The sequence below is a fragment of the Trematomus bernacchii genome, unplaced genomic scaffold (assembly GCF_902827165.1).
Source record: "Trematomus bernacchii unplaced genomic scaffold, fTreBer1.1, whole genome shotgun sequence".
Taxonomy (NCBI): Eukaryota; Metazoa; Chordata; class Actinopteri; order Perciformes; family Nototheniidae; genus Trematomus; species Trematomus bernacchii.
In genome coordinates this window covers 409,115-419,667 of record NW_022987720.1, presented here as the reverse complement: position 1 = coordinate 419,667, position 10,553 = coordinate 409,115, and the positions used below count along the sequence as shown (strand labels likewise).

Below are 10,553 nucleotides of genomic sequence, written 5' to 3'. Positions count from 1 at the left end.
GCAGAACTTTTTGACATGAAAAGAAGACACAAAAAATATACCCATTAACCTGTGAAACTCAAAAAAGGTGATTTACAGTAGTCCAAAGTTCTAACATTATACACAGTTTGGAATTTATTTTATGATCAATTGTGAGGCTAACATAGTCTTTCCTCTGATTCTCCAAAAATATATGTTTTAATTGGTTAGGCAAAGAGTTAAAAGATGAAGATGGTAATGATACAGGCACCCACATATAAATTATTACTGTCATCATACTGAAAGATGATGTTTGTGGTCTGTAAGATTAATTCGAGTAAATCATCTGGAAGTTTATTTTGCATACAAAGTATGAATGTTTTACACAGTAGTGTCATTGTTACTGGACAAAGCAATCTGCAACATTCAATGGAAAAATCAGGACAGCTTCTCTTTTGTAAATGTATTGGTTGGGTTTAATGTTTAATGATGTTCACTGAGTTTCATTGTTGTACTTTTTTAGGTCATATATTAGAGTAGCCTCTCACCACACTGTTAAGTTGTTGGTAGCTATATTTCACACAGACACAGGATATTGCATGCATTTTAACATTCTCTTTATTAACTCTCCACATTTTTGTTCTGACCTGGCACGTTTGTTTATGCTCAGGCACACGGAACTCACATAGGGAGGACAACACACACACACACACACACACACACACACACACACACACACACACACACACACACACACACACACTATCACGCACACTTCCTTTTTTTTTGTTTCCTTCACTTTATCTTTTGTTACATAAATATTTGTGTGCTTAAAATTTTGTATCTAATAATAAATGCTCTATATTCCATATGCTGCTCTGTTATTTGTGTTGTACAAGAGTGAATGCTGCCAACCTCCATTATTGATCACTGTAAAATCCTTTAACCTAGGTAAGATATCAATATGGTCATAGTTGGTTGGAGTTATTAATTGTATTGTTAAATACATTTCTTAATTTATAGATGAGTACATTTTATGAGACCGCATCAATTGGTTATATTTTTTTCCCTATTCAAAGGGGAACAAATATTAACTAAATGTATGATATTATTAACTAAATGTATGATATGCAGGAATGTCCTAAAGAAAAATACAGGCTGATACAAAAGTATTCACTCTCAGTCATTACTCATGAACTATTAGAAGTGCGTGGCTGAAAGCTGTTTTAAGGGAACCGAATATGGGGAAATGTGTCAGATAATGAAGCCATGAAAAAAATAATTTGCATTTAAATATAAAGTACGTTGGCATTTCCTCTTAAGATGTGTCCTCTTTATCCTGTGTAACACTCAATTATCTCACTCGCTGCCCAACACTCAGCTTGTCTAGCAGCAAGTTTGCAGCATGGAACAATTCAACTCTTCTCTGGTCCCATTTAACATCTCCTCCACTCCTGATCATCCATCTACTACCTCCTGGGCCTCCATCCGTCTGGTCACAGCGGTGGTGCTGTCCATCTGCTTCCTGCTGGGAGTTCCTGGGAATATTGCTGTGATCATCCTCAAACCAAACTGGCAGCACCTATCCAGTCTGAGTCAGAGTCTGATGCTGAATTTGGCCATATCAGACCTGATCTGCCTGCTCCCCCTGCCTCTGTGGATTTACACTTTACTGGACAGCTGGACTCTCGGCCTGGTGGCCTGTAAGCTCCTCACGTATTTCATGTTCTGCAGCATCTATTCTAGCCTGCTAACAGTGACAGTGCTGAGTCTCCAACGCTACCTACAGGTGATGAACCTGCAGAATTGCTTGGATCGGGCAGGCAGGAGGAGGCTGCTGGTTCTCCTCTGGCTGGTTACCATGATCCTGTCTATCCCTGCTTTAGTGATCCGACAGGTGATCGAAGAACAGCATGGGACAACATGCACAGATTCCCACGCTCCCGCTTCCCAGCTGGTGGCTGTGCTGCTGTCAGAGTGCCTCGTAGGATTTGTTTCAATTTCTGTCGTGGCCTTTTCATACATCGGTGTCCAGAGAAAAGTGAACCAGGCAGCTTTCTTCAACAACCCACAGACGACCCGGCTCATCACAAGTATCATTGTGACCTTTTTTGTTCTATGGATGCCATATCATATCACAAACGTACTTGGTGTGGCAGCTATTCTGCAAAAAAATGACGGCCTTTGGAAGTCTTGCTTGAAAAGCTGGAACGTTGTTTCAGGACTGGTATTTGTGATTAGCTGCCTTAATCCATTCCTTTATGCTTTTGCTTTTACAAATATGTGCACTGTGTGCAAAAAAGGGAACATTAGTACTGTTAGTAAGGCAGAAGATAAGCATTTCGGGTAATGTAATCTCGTGATTAAGTATGATCTCAAATAATATTACATAATGCAGAACTTCTATGATGTTAAAAGATACAAAATAAAATGCAAAATCAAGATAATTTATTGTTATTGTAGCAGGTATTGGCAAAGAACACGACTGCTTTACTTTTGTAAATGTTCATGTATTGATTGGGTTTAATGTGTAATGTTGTTCACTGAGCTTTACTGTTGTAATATCTGTTCAGTCATGTTATTGAGTAGTTATTTATGTGAATACATGTAACTTGTGTTGGTCTTTGAAGACACACAGAGTGGAAATACAATGTTCAAAATGGCTTATCACTACCCAGATGTTTTTTTCTGACCTGACACCTGCTCTTGCACACACAAACACACACACTCTTAATGTCGCGCAATCAACACACACTGACACACTTCCATTTGTTTCAGTCTTTATATTTTGTTGAATGAATGTTGTGTGTTTACCATTATCATCTTTTTTTAATAAATGCTTTTTCATCTAAATGCTTGTCTGTTTTTGTCACAAACGAGCTGAGGACCAAAATGCAAAACACGGGGAAACCAGGGATAGTCTGTAACCAGCTTTATTGAAGGCAATAACTGGTAGGAGACGAAAAGGCAAGTAGTAGGCAAAGGGCTGGTCGGGGACAGGCGAGGGTTCCAGGAGAAGGCAAGACGGGAGTCGCAGGTACAGACCGGGTCAGGGAGCAGGCGTGGCAGAATAGTCCGGGTACAGGCAGGGTCAGGAATCAGGCGAGGCAGGCAGGTCAGGGACAGGCAGGGTCGGAACCGGGAGAGCAATCTGGGAAGTAATGCTGGAAAGACTGGCATGCTGCAAAGTACGATCTGGCACTGAGGTGAGAGTGAAGTGGGCCTATATACTACTGGAGCTGATGGGTGTAACAGAGTGAGAGAGAGAGACAGGGTGTGACTACCAGGTGACTAAGGAATGTTAATGCAGAAAATAGGTGAGTGAGAAAGCAGACTGTGACAGTTTTTGATGTTGTACAAGAGTGAATGCTGCTAACCTCTACTATTGAATCCTTCAACTGAGTTAACCCTCCTGTTGTGTTCGGGTCAAATCTGACCGATTTTCTACTTTCATCAATTATAACTTTTTTGTTTTACATTCGATTGCATTAAGGCTTTATGATATCCTTCACAGTAGACATTTGAACATATAAAATTGTTGATCAACACTTTCATTTAATTTTGGATGCTTTAGTCAACTTTGTAACACATGGTGTTCCCGGTCAAAAATGACCACCATAAAGAAAAGGAATTAGTAACCATCCGGATCAGATAAAACACACACACACACACACACACACACACACACACACACACACACACACACACACACACACACACACACACACACACACACACACACACACACACCACACACACCACACACACACACACACACACACACACACACACACTATATGTGTTTTACCCCCCTTATGTGGCCATCCCCCATGTGAATCACACCTGGCACACACAAACACACACACAGAACAATTTGATACATTTCCCGCTCTTATGTGCCCATCCCCCCACATGGATCACACCTGGCACACGCAATACATGTTCATTGCCTATTCTTTGTATATTTACTGCAGTTTTTCATGTATACCAGTAGTCTGATACAATATTTACAGTTTGAAAGGGTGTTAAATGAAATTTGGCGATGATTAATGGTTTTTGTGTTAATGTAATAGCAGTTAAAACAGGACCGGTCAAATTTGACCGCGAACACCAAAGTAAGGGGGGGAAAACGAACACAACAGGGGGGTTAGGCTTGTGATATTGTCATTTGTGGTTGTAGTTATTATTTTAATCATTATTTACATTTTGAAATAGAAAGTTCAATTTATTTTATCCGACTACATTAATTACTATTGCTTTCCCTTTCAATGGGTAGTTCGTCGAAGAACCTTTGGGCTCCGGATCCGGACCGAACTGCAAATCAATCCGTACCGAACCCTGTGTCCCATTATTAAAAAAATAAATTAAAAAAAATAAAAAAATTTATAATGATTCTGATAAATTAATGTACATCATTGTGTACGCGCGTCTTGTGTCTGACGCATTGTGAGAATGAACGTGCATATATATTTACTTGTGTGCGCGAGCGTGACACGCATTGCAGACCTCAAGTTAACCGCAAGTTTACCTTGACTTTCTAATGCTTCTAATGCCTTTTTTGCCGAGGTTCAAGGCATTGGCTACAGACAAACAGTGCCATTTCTCCCATAGTTCAAGCCATCATACTGTATGTATGTATTTAATGTGTGTGTGTGTATATTACAGGGGCGCCGTTTGCCGACAGGCAAGGCAGGCAAGTGCTTGGACCAGAAGGGGGCCCCCAAAGAAGGTAGATTAAGAAGGTCCACAGCAACGACAACATGAAACACCCTTTAATTTACTGCAACAACATGTCGGGAAACCCCCTCAAGGGGGCCCCATGCATAGAGCGCCGTAAGAAACATTTTCTTAATTTCAGTTTCGTTGCTCCGCTCCAGGGGGGGGTGACTTTACTGGCATTGATCCGGACCAGTGACCTTGTATATAGTTCACAAGTGGACCTTTAATAAAAAAGTTTGAGTACCCCTGAGCTACAGTGTAGAAAAGGCAATGACATTCTTATGACCCGAGCTCCTCCAACAATGCAACATATATAATAAAATACAAAAATTAAAATTAAATTAAAATTAAATGTAATGAGTGATGTTGGATGCAAATTACATTGGGATTATTTTGTGGAAAATGCATTACCTTTGACATCCTGTTCGAACATGTCTTCCTTGTTGCAGTATATCTATACAGTATAAGGCCACAAATATGAGCGCATATACAGTGCAACTTGTAAAGGATGTGTGCCAGAACCTTGTCACCTCATGACTGGTGTCCCTCATGGCTTCGTCCTGGGTCCCCTCTTTTTCTTTACATCAATTAAATTGGCTCTGTTATTCTCTTGCATGGATTCTGCTTCCACTGCTATGCAGATGTCACTCAACTGACTCGTCTTTTCCACGTCCTGAACTGACCATGAAGGTGATGCAGGTTATGGTCCAGGCTCTTTTCACCTCATGTCCAGAGATGGCAAAAGTACACACATCATTTACTCAAGTAAAAGTAGAGATACTCGTGTTTAAAAATACTCTGGTAAAAGTAGAAGTACTGACTAAACTTCTTTACTCAAGTAAAAGTAAAGAAGTATGGGCTTCGAAATGTACTTAAGTAAAAAGTACCCATAACTACCAACTGTTTTAAAGGGCCCATGTCATGCTTTTGCGGTTATTACCCGTCCCCTTGTGTGTTATGAAGGTTTTTATGCATGTAAACGGTGTGCAGAGTCACAAACCCTCAAAGTACACCCTGTAGCGAGTAAAACTCTAACGCAGAAAATACCTCCCCAAAACGCCTCGTTGGAGATACGTCATTGTCCATTTGATTCTTCCATTTCGTTCCGGGTACGGCATGATGTCATGCCGTACCAATTGAATTGACCAATCCGGAAGAGCTATGGCCACACCCAGCGGCGCTGGCCGCACCCTCTGCCAGCCTAACATTTACTGTTGGAAGCTCTGGTTCAGTTCACAATCGATCCAGTCATGCCAAAGCCAAGGACCTGTTTCCTGAAATGTGAGGGGAAATCTGAGCTGTTTCTCCTACCGACGGAAGAACCACGACGAAGTCAGTGGTTAGTAGATATTTGGCTTTCCTAGCATGTATGCTACAAAGCTAAACAACAAGGCTACCTAGAGCTTGAGATGCTAGGGAAGACATTGTTTTTATGCAAGCTAAAAAGAATGACCGAAACGTAGCAGACTACCGTATAAGATTGCAATTGTAAACACGCTCTTGCTAGCCGAATGTAAGGTCCTCACGTATATCATGTACTGTTGTGTCTATTCTAGCACACTGACTGTGACAGTGCTGAGTGTGCAGCGCTACCTACAGGTGGTGCACCTGCAGAAGACCTTCGAATGTGTAGGAAAGAGGAGGCTTCTGGTTCTGCTCTAGCTGGTTACCATGATCCTGTCTATCCCTGCTTTAGTGGTTCCACAGGACACTAAAGACCAGTATGGTACATCCTGCACACATATTGACTCTCTCCCTTCCCAGCTGGTTGCCATGCTGCTGACAGAGTGTCTTGAAGGATTGGTTGCAATTTCTGTCGTGGCATTTTCATACATCGGCCACCACACCAAACTGAACTGAACCATGCAGCTTTCTTCAACAACCCACAGACGACCCGACTCATCATAAGTCTCACTGTGGCCTTTTTTGTCCTATGGATGCCATATCATATCACAAATGTACTTGGTGTTGCAGCTATTTCCCTCAAAAATCAAGGCCTATGGAAGTTTTGCTTGATCAGCTACAACCTTGTCAAATCACTGGTATTTGTGAATTCCTCTCTGAATCCATTCCTTTATGCTTTTGCTTATAGAAACATGTGCAGAAACATGTGCTCTGGGTGCAGAGAAAGGGAAAATTAAAACTGTTTTTAATGCAGTAGGTCAACGTTACAAGGCGCCTAATCATTTTATTTAGTATGATCACAAACAATTGTACAAAATGCTGAACTTTTATGATGTTAAAAGAAAGCACAGAAATAATTTCACAATAACTTGTGGAACTTAAACAAATATATTTTAGTCCAAAGATATCAGCTCATATGCAGTGTATTTTTATTCTTTGATCAATTGTTAGGTTAACCATTGACTTCTCTGGACTACAGAAAAAGTATATATTTTTTATATAGTGAGGCGAAGAGTCGAAAGATGAACATTGTATTGATAAACACACCCACACATCAAAGGCTCAATTATTACTGTCATCACACTGAAAGATGATGTTTGTGGTCATCAAGATGAATTAGAGTAATTAATCTGGAAGTTTCCTTTGTAAACTAAATGCTAATGTTAAGATTCAATGTTAATCTTCACCTTGAGAACAGCGTCCTGAGAGCTTTTGATAGTATAACATACCCAGTGGCTTGTTTGGCATTTTTAATATATGAAATCGAGATATTGTATAGTTTTTATATATTTGGCTCAAAATAGGACTGCTTTAATTATTTTCGAAAGTCTAAATGTTGATGTGTTCAATGCTTAATCTTACAAACAGAGCTTTATTTTGTTGGTCTCTTTCAAGTTCTGTTATTGAACAGTTGTTTATGTACATACCTTCACAGCAAATACCAAAGTGTTAAAATCCCAGAGTACTGATGACCAGAGTAGAAATGTTTACACTTTGGAGTAGAATGGACATAAAGTGCACCAGAACCTCTCTTTGGTGTTATTTCTTGGTGTGGTGTTGGTGTTGACTTGTGTAGTGTGTATTCTGGGATGATGGACTCCCTCAGAGTATATCTTTTCATTGAATCTGTCTGGTCCGCATCTGATCTTAGGTTTCGATTCGTCATCAGATAGGCCGCGCCTTCTCATTGGTTTAATGCAGCCTCGTGACCCTCGACTCTTTGAAAATATTCTCCAGGAAAAGCGTGACCGTGACTGTTTCAGATTGATGCAAGAGTTACGGCCCGTCCACACGGCGGCGTGCGTTGAAGCTTCAACGCTTCTGCCCATTCACTTTGAATGGGGTGACGTCACGCTTTGCCGAACTGCATTGTGGGAGTGTTGCTCGCTTAAAAAGTTGAGCAATGTTCAACATTTAAAGCTTCGGCGGAAGCGTCAGCCAATCAAATCATATCCCAGTACAAGCTCTAGCCAATCAAACCGCGTGCTTGTGTGTCCGGGGCGGGAGATTCATGTGATTGGTTGTTGGTCGAGTTTCAGACAAGCTCACCGGCAAGCTTCAACGCACGCCGCCGTGTGGACGCTGCGTTACGGCCCGTCCACACGGCGGCGTGCGTTGAAGCTTCAACACTTCTGCCCATTCACTTTGAATGGGGTGACGTCACGCTTTGCCGAACTGCATTGTGGGAGCGTTGCTTCGCTTTGCTCGCGTTACTCGCTTCAAAAGTTGAGCAATGTTCAACTTTTGAAGCTTCGACGGAAGCGCCAGCCAATCAAATCATATGCCAGTACAAGCTCTAGCCAATCAAACCGTGTGCTTGTGTGTCCGGGGCGGGAGATTCATGTGATTGGTTGTTGGTTGAGTTTCAGACAAGCTCACCGGCAAGCTTCCTTCAACGCACGCCGCCGTGTGGACGCTGCGTTATACATCCATGGATCGAACACGTCAACATTTCTCCGCAGGACGGTAACGTTAAATAGACACCAAGTGAATAATTCTGAATATTCATATTTGTCTTCTTGTTTTAATTTGTATAACTAAACAACTAAAAACGATAACGTTAGCAAGTAGAATATTTGTGACGTTATTGTAGTGGTAACGTTAGCTGTAGTTAATGAGATTAAGGTTATTCTGACAACGAAATATGTATTTGTTTGATATTTTAGCTGCCGCTCCCGTGACTTGAGCTAATTAGTGCGAATGCTGTGTGGGTTCATACCCTTTTTAAAGCTTTTCTTTTAAATATTAAGCTTCTTCACTATTTTTCCTACTCTTCCAGTTTAACATTTCACTTTCAAGTTTTCAAAGTCATTGCAATGCATTTGAGCTGTAACCATTTGATTCAAATCATTTCACTTTTCGTATTTCTCCGCTAAGTTCAGCAACACACTTACTTGGTTTTTGTAGCTAAAAGCAGCTACAGAGAACATTCAACTAATAAAATATTCAGCTTTTTCTGCATTTTCAGCTAAATTCAGCAACAAATGTACACAGTTCACAGCATTCGCACGGATTTTCAGCAGGAAATGCATTTTCTAGTGTTAATTGTTAGGCTTCATTCACGCTGACTCAGGCGACAAACCGCTCCTCTTTACAATCATTTGACAGGGGGTAACGTTACGGGAGTGGCTCAGCGGCCTTGAATAAATGTTTTTTTAATCCATAATCAACTCTAGTCTGCAGGCACCTTTGAAATAATGAGACCGTTAACGTTAGCAGCTGTTAGCTTAGCTACCGCCAATTTACGTTACTCAGATTGAATGATTTCGAAGCTCTCGCCTCCCGCCTGATATAATGCTGTTAACAGTTAAGTCTAACTTTGGCACTACATTTGGTACAGTACATGTGCAATAGATCAATTCCAGTTGTGGAGGAAGTTTTCATATGATTTAAGTTTAGTAAAAGTACAAATAACACCCTGTGAAAATACTATAAGTAAAAGGCCTGCACTTAAAACCTGACTTAAGTAAAAGTATGCGAGTATAATCAGCTACAGTAAATGTACTTTAAGTATCAAGTAAAAGCACTCATTGTGCAGTGAAATTGTCAGTGTTTTACTATTTTTGGGATGCTTTTAGGTTTTATATTACTGCTGCATTAATATATTTGTTGCATTTGACTTCTGTTCATGGTAATGGCCGAGCTGATCTGATTTGCTATCAAAGGTTTTGTCAGTGTCTGACCCATCCATCAAAATATGATGTACAGTGTAGTTATATTTGTGTTTATTGTTATCTTACAGTCATCTCCAGCCCTCAGGAGTACTCTGGTCCAGTGGAGGCAACCCTACATCCTAGCAGTTGGGACCACAAGAAACAGCTCCATGAGTACTACATTGCGTTGGATGGTGAGCTCCTTCCCTGCAAGGCCAAGTCTTCCCTGTCAGCTTTGATGAACTTTTTAAAGAACATTATGTGTTTGGGTTCTCCTATGACCAGGCCTTAAACGGCATGTACACATTTTGCAGACCACCATCTACAACATTGATGTAAACTGGTTGCCATGTAGACTTTTAGATGTTGATCATCCTGCTCGGTGATTGTTAGTCTTTCAAAACACTATTTTGTCAGTTTACTTTGCACATTAGCACTAGTGTATAGTATTCCACGTTGTCCATTTGTTGTAACAGGATTTTGGAATGAGAGGCCTAAGGAGCAAATGTACACACATTTCCACCTACAGTATGACCAATGTATTTTGTGGGTTGTTTTCATGTTGCTACTGACTAGATGTTATATTTAAAACACACCAAAAATCACACACACACACACACACACACACACACACACACACACACACACACACACACACACACACACACACACACACACACACACACACACCACACACACACACACACACACACACACACACACACACACACACACACACACAAATAGAAAGTAAGTCAAAAGTAGTGCTCAGGTTATTTGTAACTTCTCTGGGGGTGTAGTGGTGACATTTGTTTCCTG

The 10,553-nt window shown here is 40.8% G+C and overlaps 2 pseudogenes; both read left to right on the top strand.

Moving 5' to 3' along the window:
- The first annotated feature begins 1,199 nt into the window (after window positions 1-1,199).
- LOC117492719 lies at window positions 1,200-2,308 on the top strand (annotated as a pseudogene).
- A 3,053-nt stretch (window positions 2,309-5,361) lies between these two features.
- On the top strand, window positions 5,362-6,818 carry LOC117492717 (annotated as a pseudogene).
- Window positions 6,819-10,553: the final 3,735 nt, after the last annotated feature.